Consider the following 14,231-nt stretch of genomic DNA (forward strand, 5'->3'; position numbering starts at 1 on the left):
TAGTATATAGAAAGAATTGATTTTTGTATAGTGATCTTGTATCCTACAAACTTACTGAACTCATTTATTAGTCTTAATCATTTTTTTTAGTGGGTTCCTTAGGATTTTCTATATATAAAATTATATCATCTGTAAATAAAGATAATTTACTCCCTCCTTTCCTATCAGGATATTTTTCCTTTTCTTTCTTTCTCTTTCTTATTTTATTTTAAACTCATTGCCCCGGCTAGAACCTGTAGTACAATGTTGAATAGAGTGGACATCTTAATCTTGTTCCTGATAGAAGGAAAGCATTGAGTTTTTTTACCATTAAGTATGATGTTAGCTATTTATTTTTCATGGATGTTCTTTATCAGGGTGAGAAAGTTCCCCTATATTTCTAGTTTTGTAGTTTTTTTTTTCTATTAATATTTATTCCTATTGATTAATTTCCCCTTATACCCTCACAACTTGGTGGCTTTAGGAATTTATTCACTGACAAATAGAGCAATATGCTTTCCTATGTTTATCTCTTAAAAGGTAATTGATGGGTTATTTTAAAGGAAAAAAGAACTAGGTTAAGGAGGAAGAATTCTTACTAAAACGTCACTGTTTTTAAGAGCTCTTCACTGAGTATCAGTTTTCCTACATAAAAATATAAAACCTCTCTGTCTTCTGGCTTTTTAGCTCTCCAAAGTATGTGAAATAGCTCTTATAGAGAGTGGGAATAGGGGTACATTTGCTGTTTGACTTTTTAGAGAAGTTTAGTTGATATTTTTTCCTTTAATATTTTTTAAATTGAAAGAAAATAATATAAATAAACCTTTTTTTTTCCTTAAAAAAAAAGGAGATTGTAAACATTCCTTTAAAAATATACTGCATAATGCCAGGCCTGGTGGCTCATGCCTGTAATCCCAACTGTTTGGGAGGCCAAGGCAGGCAGATCACTTGAAACCAGGAATTTGAGACTAGCCTGGCTAACATGGTGAAACCCCATGTCTAGCAGAAATACAAAAATGATCTGAGCATGGTGATTCACACCCATAATCCCAACTACTCGGTGATTGAGGCATGAGAATCACTTGAACCCAGGAGGCGAAGGTTGTGGTGAGCTGAAATCCTGCCATGCACTCCAGCCTGGGCAACAGAGTGAGACTCTGCCTCAAAAAAAAAAAAACACAAAAACCTGGATAAATTATAGCATTGTTCCGATGAATATAAACCATGTTCTTATTAAATATAAATAAAAATACACATCCTAAAAATTATTTCAAATAACTCTGCTTTCTGGTGTAATTATTACTCTAGAAAAAGATTTAGCTTGTGTTTTTCCTTATTGCATTATATAAATGTCGGCTGATGATTATTTTAAAGGGCCAGTTATATGGTCAATACTTGTTTTACATAGACAGTGTTCTACCTAGTTTTTAATATAGAGGGTTTGTTTTTCTGGATACATGTCGTTTTGAGTATTCAGCATACTTGTATGTATATAAGCAGTATTGCAATGCCATAATCATGTCAAAGGACATTTTAAAGGCTGCTATATGTACGAAGTACAGAACTAAGTCACTAAATTATCCAAAATTTTTTTATTTTTATGGATACATTATAGGTGTACATATTTATTGGGGTACATGTGATATTTTGATACATACAGTGTATTATGATCAAATCTGGTTAGTTGAATATCTATTACCTCAAACATTTATCATTTTTTTGCTAGGAACATTCCACATCTACTCTAGTCTAGTCATTTTGAAATATATAATAAATTACTGTTAACTATAGTTGCTCTACTGTACACTACCAAACTCTAGATCTTATTTCTTCTATCTAACTGTATTTTTGTTCCCATTAACCAACTCCCTTTTATCTCCCATTCACTGCTACCCTTCCCAGCTTCTAGTAACCATTCTATTCTCTACCTCCATGAAATCAATTGTTTTTAGCTTCCACATATGAATGAAAATATGCAATATTTGTCTTTCTGTGCCTGGCTTATTTCATTTAACATAGTGTCCTGTAATTCCATTCCTGTTGTTGTAAATGACAGGATCTTATTCTTTTTTATGGCAGAATAGTACTCCATTGTGCATATGTAACACATATACCACACATACACAATGTGGTACTATTGTTGGATATCCATTCATTGATGGACACTTAGGTTGATTTCATATCTTGACTATTATGAATAGTGCTGCAGTAAACATGGGAGTGTAGATACCCTTTTTGATGTACTGATTTCCTTTCTTTTAGATATGTACCCAGCAGTGGGATTGCTGGATCATACGGTTGTTCTATTTTTAGTCTTTTGAGGAACATCCACACTGTTTTTCTTTTCTTTTTTTTTTTTTTTGAGATGGAGTTTCGCTCTTGTTGCCCAGGCTGGAGTGCAGTGGCGCGATCTCGGCTCACCGCAACCTCCGCCTCCTGGGTTCAGGCAATTCTCCTGCCTCAGCCTCCTGAGTAGCTGGGATTACAGGCATGCGCCACCATGCCCAGCTGATTTTTTGTATTTTTAGTAGAGACAGGGTTTCACTATGTTGACCAGGATGGTCTCGATCTCTTGACCTCGTAATCCACCCGCCTGGGCCTTCCAAAGTGCTGGGATTACAGGCTTGAGCCACCGCGCCCGGCCATCCACACTGTTTTTCATAGTGGCTGTACTAATATAACTTCCCCCTAACAGGCTGTGAACTTCCCTTTTCCTATCCTCAGCTGCATTTGCTATTTTCTGTCCCTTTAATAATAAATCCAAATCTTTCAAGTCTCGTTTACCTTTTTTTTTAAAAAAAAAAAAAAAAAGTGTTTTGTTTTTTTAAACTTTAAATAATAAAAGTTCTCCATGACACTTAATGAAACATAGTTAATAGAGAAAGGTTCCCTTCATGGCCACATTGGTGTCTGTAACATGAAGCTGTTGGAACTTCATATTAGCAAAAGTGTCTTCAGAAAGCATATTTGATCCTAGGGCTTAATTGTTTTTTGTAATTGGATCATTTTAGGGTATGCTTTACTCACAATCTAACTTACTATTAAAGAGACCACCTAAGGCCTCTTTGGCTCTACAAAATAATAGATTTTTTTTTCTCTAGAGTTACAGAGAATGGATACTAGTAATTTGTTAAGTTACATGAAGAAGCATGTCATGGGGTGTTACTTGAATCCAAGAACACTGCTATTATTTGTATTTACATCTTTTCAGCTTTTTAGAACAGATAAACTACTCTGCCATTATTACATACGGTCAGAAAGTCTTAGGTTCCATAGCAAGGACGGAAGCTGATCTATAACTGTACTTTATCTTTGAAATCTCACAACCCAAATGATCTACTAGATGTTCAGCCCTGAACTAATACTAGGTATTTTTTCACATCTGGATTTTTTTTTGCAGAGAGAATTATCTTGAGTAGTAAGTAATAAAGAAAAAGCATCACACACCTAAATAGTTTCTCTTCCCTTTCCCCTGTTACCACTTTAAAAATTTTTTCTGCTTGAACATTTTGTCTTTTTATGGAAAAGCTGGACTTTACTCTCTTACATCCTTATATCTACTGGATATATTTTTGAGAGTGAGAAAAGATAAGTTCTCCAAGTTAGATTTTTTTTTTCCTACTCCGGAGATAGCCAGTTTCCCTTCGTGCATGACATCTCTGATCATCTTTAGTTTTGGAACTTAGTGGAGTCACCATTTCTCACAGAAGAAGAGCATCTACAATTATAATTGACAAGATGCAAATAGTCCCCGACTGAGAGAAACTACCATGGAAGAAACATGAAAATTTTAAAAGACGCAATCGTCACAGCTTTAACTTTGAAGAGTCAAAAGAAGTAGTATCTTTAAAGAAGACACCTAACTGCTTGGATTCCTATGTATGCCTAGATTGCATTTAAGTGATCTCCATGTAGAGGAAGAAGAGAATGACTTGAAGTGGCATCCTGCATTTTGTTTCTTTGGCAAAATACCGTTATACTTGCTCTGCTAATTTTTTAGAAGATTTAAAAGCCTTCGATGGAGAAAGATTTCTGTTAGTTGAAAATCAAAATAGCTGTTATTCCTGATAAATACAGTGAAAAATAAGCAACCTAATTTTCCTGGACTTCTTTGTAGAACTGACTCATAGATGCCGTTTCTTTTTAAGATTTAAAAATATAGCCAATTTTCTGCATGTAACCAGATACTAATATTTTGATCAATTTGGTTTGTTGTCATATGAGAACACTTACCTCCCTACCTCACAGGGATGTTGTGAGGCAAATTTTAAATGTTCCTAAGAAAAGTTTAGAAATAATAACTCTTGCCTGTCTCTGTGGGTAGTTCCTATAATCATAAGATTTTGTTTATTTTATAAATTACAAATGCTTTCCTATAATTATGAATAGATATTAGGTAACATTTTTAAATGGAAGATAATACAGTTGTACTTGATTTATCAATGAGTATCCTTGTATAAAGACTAATTTGCATGAAATGTTGCATATTTTTTTTTAACCAAGAGCTTTTATACAATTAAAGAAAAGCTAAAGTAAAAATGTCTGGTTTCCCCCTTTATTTAGTTCAGATTTAATTATATTATGCCTCTTCTAGAATCTAACACCAATAAGTTTTTTTTAGTTAAAATATTTAGAGAAAAGGTACTTCCTTCCCAAAATATGATATTAATACAACATGTGTGCTCTTCTATTATGGAAAGCAAATCTTGAAGTTAGTGAAGACATACTTTAGAAATAAGGAAGAAATAGAACAGTATTAGCCATTAGCTTAACAGTATTGCTTTTCTGGTATTTAAAATTTATGAGGGCTTCTTGTATCAGTATCCATTTTATTCTGGGAATAGTTTATAGAATGCATTCTGAACCTGATAAAATTCAAGAAAAAATAATTTCCTGGGAGAAAATGTGAATAATACAATGGTCTGTCATTATTTTGTTGGTCTCTAAAAATATAACATAGTCCTACCATCCTCTCTGTCTCTCAAAAATAAAAGGATTGTACTTGCGTTCTTCTAGCTGTGCCACCAGTCGTATTCACAGTCTTAGACAAAAGACTTTATCTCTTTGAGTTACAGCTTCCTCATATATTAAGTAAAAGGAATGGTCAGGTGGGTAATGATTTCTAAATCTCCTTATCTTGATTATCTTAAAATGATCCTGCCTTTAGTCTAGAAAATGAATAAGATATCCTCTTATGGCCTTCCGTGGCTGAGCATGAGATTTAATACTGCCTTTATAATCATTAAAACACTAGTAATGTTATTGTACTATATAAAACAACCCATTACATAAGGCAGATTAGCCATTTCTGTCTTTAAATAGAACATTAGGAAAAAAAAGTAGTGTCCTATGCTTTTGCATTATGCACATGCATAATTAAAATTACTGAAATTCCTTCCAGATGGCACCATGGATTAAAAATGTGTGATCCATCAGTTACTACTTTTCAACAATAATGTAAAATTAGAGCACTAGCACAAGAGACAGCAAAACTTCACAATATCCTGGAATGGATTATTATAATGGGATAAATTTCTGAACTACAATGCTGTGTAATAACTAGGCTTATAGATTCAAACTAGATTAATAACTAAGCTTATAGATTGAATTAAATCTTCTATATTTGGGAATGGATTTTAGTATATTAAATCATAACCAGCGAAAAGAAACCAAAAAGCAACTTGTACTGTCTAGTGGCTCTCTTTGAAACATGATATCAACCAATGGAAAATATAGAAGTCAATTATGCCATTTTTGGGAAAGCAAGATGTAAGCATATAATAACTGATATACTGCTATACTTGAAAATACTATAGATATTTAGTGCTTCAAGTAGTGGTGTTTGATATCTCACCTGTGAGTCATACCTTACAGTCCTTAATACAAGTTCTAGACTAACTTTAAAAAAAGCATTATACCCAAAAGGGCCAGGGAAGACTATCATCACTTGTTTTTAATTCACTGAAATTAGAGATAACAAATGAGAGAACAGTCATCTTTGTTGTTCTTCATGTTTCTTCGTTAAGAGGTTATCTTGTCTCCTTTCCCACTGGTTTACTTGACTAGCCTTTTAAGAAAAAAAAAAGAGATCATCTGTTAGGAGTCCATTTATTCAGGACTATCGCAGTATAAAACTGAGTGCTAGGTAGTGAGCACTATTCTTTATACCAAAATTAGATGGTATAGTGTATACAAGTCTATTCATTAAAGGGCCTACTTGGGTTTCTGTTTAATCCTGTTTTTATAATTTTTATTTTTTATAGTTTTATCTCATTTTATTTTTTTTTACAGTTGTCTTATGGGAAGTAGAATAGATATGATTTCTGCTTTTTCAGGAAGCAAAATCCAAAGCATATGGTTAGGGAATTTTTCTAAAATCTGTAGGTAGGTACCAGAATTAGAACTTGGCTCTAATCCCTTGCTTCTCTACTTCAGTCTTTCCTTAACCTGTCTTGAAGAAATTTTAAGTCACCATATTATCAAAAAGATAATCATTAACAATATTGATTTACTATTTGATGCAAAAATAAGTCATGAATCTTTAAAATGTGTACTTGAAATTCAATGAGTATTGAGTCTGTAGGCATTTAACTTGTTTAAGAAAATACTGTGCATTTCAGTTTTGGTCATGTTGACTTTATTTTTATTTTTTGAGTTGGAGCCTCCCTCTGTCACCCAGGCTGGAGTGCAGTGGTGCGATCTTAGCTCACTACAACCTCCATCTCCCGGGTTCAAGCAATTCTCCCACCTTAACCTCCTGAGTGGCTGGGATTATAGGTGCATGCCACCACTCCTAGCAAATTTTTGTATGTTTAGTAGAGCTAGGGTTTCACCATGTTGGTCAGGCTGGTCTTAAACTCCTGACTTCAAATGATCATCCCACCTCAGCCTTCCAATGTGCTGGGATTAGATGTGTGAGCCACCACACCCGGTGCACATTGATTTTTTATTTACATTGAAAAATATCGGCTAGGTGCAGTAACTCATGCCTGTAATTCTAGCACTTTGGGAGGCCAAGGCAGTCAGATCACCTGAGGTCAGAAGTTCAAGACCAGCGCAGCCAAGATGGAGAACCCCTGCCTCTACTTAAAAAATACAAAAAAATTAGCCAGACGTAGTGGCAGGTGCCTGTAATCCTAGCTACTTGAGAGGCTGAGGCAGGAGAATTGCTTGAACCTGGGAGGCGGATGTTGTAATGAGCCAAGATTTTGCCACTGCACTCCAGCCTGGGCAACAAGAGCAAGGCTCCTTCTCAAAAAAAAAAAAAAAAAAAAAAAGAAAATATCTTAACAGGGTTTAGTGTGTGTGTGTGTGTGTGTGTGTGTGTGTGTGTGTGTGTGTGTTTGTGCGCTCATAGTATTCTTGGATTATGTAATAGGCAGTTTATATTTACAAAGCAAAAATATTAGAGAATCTTAGATTTGGATATTTTACATGATTATAGGCCATAGTAAATTTTCCTTATATATGCTTTCTTTGCCCTTTTGTCTATTGATTTAGTAATATAGTTAAGAAATCGGTCTGCATGTTTGCCAAGTAGCTGGTTAAAGGTTTCAGTTCTGCTGAGAGTTAAGCTTTGTTTCTGAAATCAGCATAGCATAACCAAACATTTAGAACACTTGTCCTGCAAGTTATCAGATTTGCATATAAGGGTATAGTAACCTTACAGCATCTGGGGGGACTTTGTAACAAAGCCATTTCTTGAAATTGGAACTTGTAACATAGCTTCAAAGGTATTCTGCAAAATAGTGTCCTAATGGTTCAAAACTAGGTTCTAAATTCTATTTGAAAATAAAGAGCTCAAAAGTAGTTCTATTGTAAACCAGTGACTGAAACATATCAAGAGTCTGGGAGTACCTGGAAAGAACAGTTATCTTTGTGGAGTCTTTTATAGGCGTGTGTATATAATCACATGAATTGGAAATTATTTAACTAGCAAGTTATGTATATAAAATCACCATAAGCATACACACAAACAGTTAGTGACCAGTCTGAGCATGAGCAGCTCTTTGGCAGTTATCCATGCATAGGTCCATTTTAATAATACTTAGTTGAAAATTAGTATGGAGCATGTCTTTGTGCCAGGTCAAAGATGAATAAGATTGCCCTCAAGGAGCTTCATGAGACAGCAGAATATATAAACAGTAAGGATGATGGAGAGGGTGGTGATCCATGGGGTGCCCTGGAAACTCAGAGTCCCCAAGCTCTCTCTATAATTACTTCAACATTCTCTGATGTTATACTTCCTTTACACAGTTTTAACAAATACTTGAGTGCCAGGCAAACATTAAAGAAAAAATAAACAGTCTCCATTCTTCTGGTGTTTAAACTTCAGTGAGGGAATAAGAGAAATAATTGCATACTATATAATTACTGTTGTGAAAAGTGCCATGAAACAAGAGATCAAAGTGAGGGAAGAGGGCAGGCGGTGGTATGGCTGGATCATGAAAGTAGGCTGCTTGTGGAGTCACATAATTCATCCTTCTAGTGGATAGAAGTTGGCCTGTAAAATGGGGAAGAAGCACTCCATCAGAGGGAGGGGTGTCTGCTTTGGCCTTTGAGACAGTTAGGTGTTTTAATGCCCTCATCTGAGGTCATGGTAGTGACAACTGGAAAGAATTCATAGAGAAAGACTGGAATGAAAGAAATGAGAAAATTGTTCACTATTTAGCTCTGAGAGTAAAGAAATAGAAATAAAGATATTTCTAGTTTACTAGTTTATAACATCTGTATCCTCTAAAATATTAGATACATAAAAGACAATAGATGTTGATTTATTACATTTAATACATTGATTGCTTAAGTCCAGAAATTACACAAACTGATAGCCAATTAGTTGTACATGACCATCACAATACTAGCATCACATGTCTAAATAAATTAGAAATGCAAATTGTAATGCAGATAACAAATGAATGAATATTTCCTTAATCATTTTACATCTTCTCCAAATGAAACCCATGAGTTAAGATGTATAAATGCCCAAACTATGTAGATACTTGTCATATGGTTCTCAATTGCTAAAAATTTTAAGGCAGAGATATTCTGTGTTAAAATCCAGAATGTCATTTAGTACTGTTTGTTCAGATCTGTGAATATGGTGTTAAGCAGTATTAGTAAATGGAACTTAAAATAAATGTTTGTTTCTTCTTGAATTTATTCACTTTTACAAAAATGCATTTGAAAGAGTGATTTACTTTGAAAAGATCAAATTTTTTAGCTTACATATGAAGTTTGTTGCCACAAGTCATTTTAATTCTTGAAGAATACTCAGCATGGCAGATATGATTCCATATCTATATAGAATGTCTCCTAAGGCTTTTGTTTGTTTTCTATAAATAATTCACGGAGGTATAATTTAACTGGTTGAAAGATAAGGAAAAATATCACTTATCACAAGCTCATAAAATAAAACTTTTACATAAGCAGTTCACTAATATGCGTGACCATAATGTACATGATAAAAGCCCCTCTCAAGCTTGGCATATGTAGTCATTTGGGATGGTTTTCTGAAAGCTGTTAATAAGCTTTCAGAAACGTATAGAAGCACATTTTAGTACTTAGAGCCTAGTTTTAGTAGAATATGCATTCATCCATAGAAAGCATTCTAGCAAATATTAGTAGTAAGGCCTGAAGTAGTTCCACAGATAGCCATGTTTATAAAGCATTGTAAAATTATTTACTTTTCGTATAAATATAGACAAAGGATCCAGTCATCCATCTCTACAATGTAAAGCCTTTCGAGTATTAATGATAGATGTCTATTATTTCCATATCCTCAAAAAGAAATGTAAAGATCCTTCCTACTTTATCTGTCCATTCATATTTTAACTATTCCGCATCTTGAAACATGTTTTGCAAATTTTGCTATGATATTTAATACCCTTGGAACAATAACTTAAATCTGTTTAATCTATACTTTAGCAGACTTGTAAATAATTTCATCCCAACTTTTCCTTTTGGTTAGCATAATCCAATTATCACTAGTTCTTATTAATCCATACTCTAAAGTATTTTAAAAGTAGTCACCCATTTTTCGATGATCTCTGTGTGGTATTCTCAACACCCTTATATATAACTGCATATAGCCAATCGCAAGTTACCCCTAAGGTAACAGAGCAGAGGAATAGCACATGTGAAAAAAGACATTATAGTTCAGTTTGAAAAACCTTACGGTGGGAATCTTAATATTGCTGTGATATGGAAGACAAAGTCCCTATCCATTACAGCATTTGAACTGAATAGCCTTTGTTAGTTAACTCATACTTAGATTAAAGGAAGCCCAAGTCACTGGTCCTGATGTCATACATCACAATATCATACAAACAAAAATTCTTTCAAAGGCACAGATTACAAAAGGGGTGTTAGATGAAGGGAAGCTGAGTTTTTGTGATGAATATTCTCAAGACTGTTACTTTACTAGAAAAAAAAAAAAAGGCAAATATCCTGCTGAAAGGGATTTCTGTTGTGCCGTCTTTCTGTAGCTAAAGTGGTGACTCTTGCTGAACTAATCTGGAGTTAGAATACAGCCAGATTTTATCACATTGGCCAGTAAATTTGTTTCTTGGAGATATGAGACTTTTGTTTCCATCAAGTCTGATCAGAAAGGCTTTAGAAGGAAAACCAAATATTGATAATAGCTGAGCAGTCAGTAGTGGACTAAGCTATTATTTATTCTGGGCTGTATTCACTTATTATCATCTCCCTTTGCTTAGATCATTGGCTTAATACTTTTTATCAGGGCCCTTACCTTTGCATATTATTTGCATAGCTTATATGTACGTTAAATAAACGAAGTTGGTAGAGATGATTCTGCCACAACTAACATGCTATTAACAAACATTTAAATACTTTGATGTTACATCATTTGATTTTGGCCTCCTCTTCAAAAACAAATTTAAACGGAACACAAAAGTTTTCTGATTCAAATAGTGGCCAGTGAAACTATTGATTACTACTGGTTTCAAAAAGATGAAAATTTATGACAAATTTGGAAACAGATTTTACTGTAAAATTATCCGTATCTTCTCACACAATTGTAGCTTTGGTAAAATCTGTTAATAAGCATCTTTTCAATTCTGCCACTACCTAGAGAGATTTTTTCTATTTTAATTATTATGTTGTTTCCCAACAACCCTACATACTGTGCTAAACAATTTTTAGGGTGAATTTTCCTTAAGTGACCTACTCTGCAAGGAAATAGTGGCATTTTTGCCTCCAAAGTTAAATCAAATTATAGAAGGCCAGATAAAAACATTTATTTCTATCTTGAATAGGTTATAATGATTATAATGCTATTACCCTGTAAATAAGAGAATGGGCTTGAAATTAATTGATCTCACTCTTGGCAAGAGATAGATGTATATTCAAAAGAGTTGAAAGAAACATAATTTTTTATTTAGTATGTAAGACTGGTTTCCTGAAGACATCTCCCCTGTAGGATGGCCTAACATCATTTCCTGAACAAATTTCCAAAGCTTTTAATCAGTGGTCAGTTTTTTAAAAGTGGAAATCAACAAAAATACTGACTTTTATTAATCTAGTAGATACAGAATTCAAAGTATCACCTTGGGTCAATTCGTTTTTCTTCTCCCTTAGGAACTAGCAGTAGGTCCACCGAGCAGCTCTTTATTCTTTTCCCTTAGATCTGGCTCTCAACCCTCCAAATTCACTGATGTAGGGAAACTATGATTTACGTTCAAGTATTTAAAACACCTGTAAGGCACTTTGAACCTTTCACAAATATCCCTGAGCAAGAAGTTAGTATCCACATCTCCTTCCTAAAAGAGGATAAGCTGCTTAAAATTTTCAAAGGGAATTTCTTAAGAGGCTTTTTGTAAGGGGATTTCTTAAGAGTATCGTGGGTAGGGACCAACAGTGAGTATACAAAGTTGAAGTGAAGCTGCACCTCCTGTGGCTCTTCACCCTTGTATTTTCATTCCTCAGCCACAGCTATATTAGGGTATGTGGCAAAGATCACAGGAGGGACTGTGCGAGGCAAGCAGTGCACAGATATTAGCAGATGTTACAGTGTGGAGCTGTCGCCAATAGGAGCTGCTCATCAGCACATAGAAATGTTGCTCGTACTGCTAGAAGCACAGTTATATGAACCAGGACATTTCTCAGGGTGCCTATGGGACTCCTCATTGTAGTGAATAAAAATGGAAGTAGAGCTAGACTTTTGGTGTGCTCTCTCAGATGGGAAACTATGCACTGAAGTACAGAATGTTTTTATGGAGTACACATAACATAGATTCCCTTCTCCCCTCTCAAAATCAGAAATTAACCATACCACTTCTTAGAATCATGTCTGTTTACTTACTTTCTCGCTGCTTCATTAACTTGCTAAATTTATTCTGAGGTTACATGAAAGGTTTAAACTTGTTATAAATAATACATTTGTAGTAACTAAGAATGACAATATAAATCATTGCGTGCATACAGTATAAATCATTGAGTGGGTTTGATTTAAATTATATCTATTTCAGTTCTTTACATCACTAATCAAAAGGAGCTGCTTTAAAATATTTAATAAAATATTTAATGTTAAATCTTTTTGGCTTTTTAGTAGCTTACAGAAGATTCTTTGAGGCTTTATTGACTGCATATATGGAAGGTACCACCATTTGAGTGTCTATTTTTTGTCTTCAAGAATACATTTATATAGGCTATTTACTTCTCAAAATCATCCTAGTTTTTTTGTTTTTGTTCTTGTTTTTGAGATTCTCCTGCCTCAGCCTCGCAAGTAGCTGGGATTACCGGCATGCACCACTATGCCTGACTACTTTTGTATTTTTAGTAGAGACGGGGTTTCTTCTTGTCTGTGAGAAACAATTTAAAAAAAAAAAAAAAAAAAAAGTAAAAAATGGAGAGATGGCATTTCTCCATGTTGGTCAGGGTGGTCTTGAACTCCTGACCTCAGGTGATCCACCTGCTTTGGCCTCCCAAAGTACTGGGATTACAGGCATGAGCCACCGCACTCAGCCCATTCTATGAAGATAGTTGTTATTAACCCTAATTTTATAAATGAGAAACATCTAACACCTAGTGAGGTTAGGTAACTTGCTCAAGGCCCATAACTATTAAATGACTATAGCCATAGTTTAAACCAAATCACCAGATTCAAGCCTACACTTTTAACTAGCTGTTATGAGCAATTGATTCTTACTTAATAGATATTTAACAAAAGCCTGCAAACCTCAGATGTATTTATAGAGTGATAAAGGCATACATTATACATTTCAAAGTAATTTGTTTCAGATTAATTTTATATCTTCCTCAGAAAAGTCAATAGTGTTTCACTTTTTTTTTTACCATAGCTAAGTAAAATTCTGTATTTTATCTGATCTAAGATGCACCAAGAAAAATTATTGTCAGTTAAACTATGACTGGCAGCTCTTTTAGATATGGACATAGATTTTAATATCAGCCTCTTTTGTACACATGTAATATATGTAAAATAAATGGCTTAAGTTGTTCTTATAACTTCATCATATTGAGGGTCCAGCTCTTCTCATTCACTTTCTGATTACAATTTATGGCCATGTTTTTTACTCCAATATAATCTTTTTGTGCCATCAATAACATTAGTGATACATTGTTTCTTTAAAAACTATTCTCAGCCAGGCACAGTAATGCCAGCACTTTGGGAGGCTGAGGTAGGTGGATTGCTTGAGCCCAGGAGTTTGAGACCACCCTGGGCAATATAGAGAAACCTGGTCTCTACAAAAAAAATTAGCTGGGCATGGTGGCACTTGTCTATATTCCCAGCTGCTTGGAAGACCGAGGTGAGAGGATCATTTGAGCCCTTGGAGGTCAAGCCTGCAGTGAACTGTGATTATACCACTGCACTCTAGCTTGAGTGACAGAGTGAGACCTTCTCTCAAAAAACAACAAAAAAGCTATTCAACTTTTATTTCTGGGATTTACTTTAAATGTTTATCACAAGTGTTAGTACTTAAATTCTATTTCACTTCTGAACACTACGTTTCCTAGAATATGACAAAGTGATTTCTAGTTCACCATAGGAACTTCTGTAAAACTTCATCAGCAAACATGTATCTCAATCTGTTTACCCCTAGCCATCAGTTTCTATGTTGTATGTTGATCCAGGCATGGCATGGCAAACTATGTTGCAAAGGTGGTGGATTGTTAGGCAGAGAAGGAATCTGAGATGGAAAGTAAAACCTGGGGGATTTTAAAGGCAAACATTAAAAAAAAAAAAAAAGGGGGCCAGAGAAGGTGGCATTTAG

General features: G+C 34.5%; 1 protein-coding gene across 2 annotated transcripts in view; it reads left to right on the forward strand.

The window, feature by feature from the left end:
* HOMER1 (homer scaffold protein 1) overlaps positions 1–14,231 on the forward strand; it is a 153,358-nt gene that overhangs the window by 92,325 nt on the left and 46,802 nt on the right. The gene's annotated exons all lie outside the window — the stretch shown is intronic.

Source organism: Sapajus apella, unplaced genomic scaffold, assembly GCF_009761245.1.
Source record: "Sapajus apella isolate SASKATOON/1434 unplaced genomic scaffold, GSC_monkey_1.0 scaffold1, whole genome shotgun sequence".
Taxonomy (NCBI): Eukaryota; Metazoa; Chordata; class Mammalia; order Primates; family Cebidae; genus Sapajus; species Sapajus apella.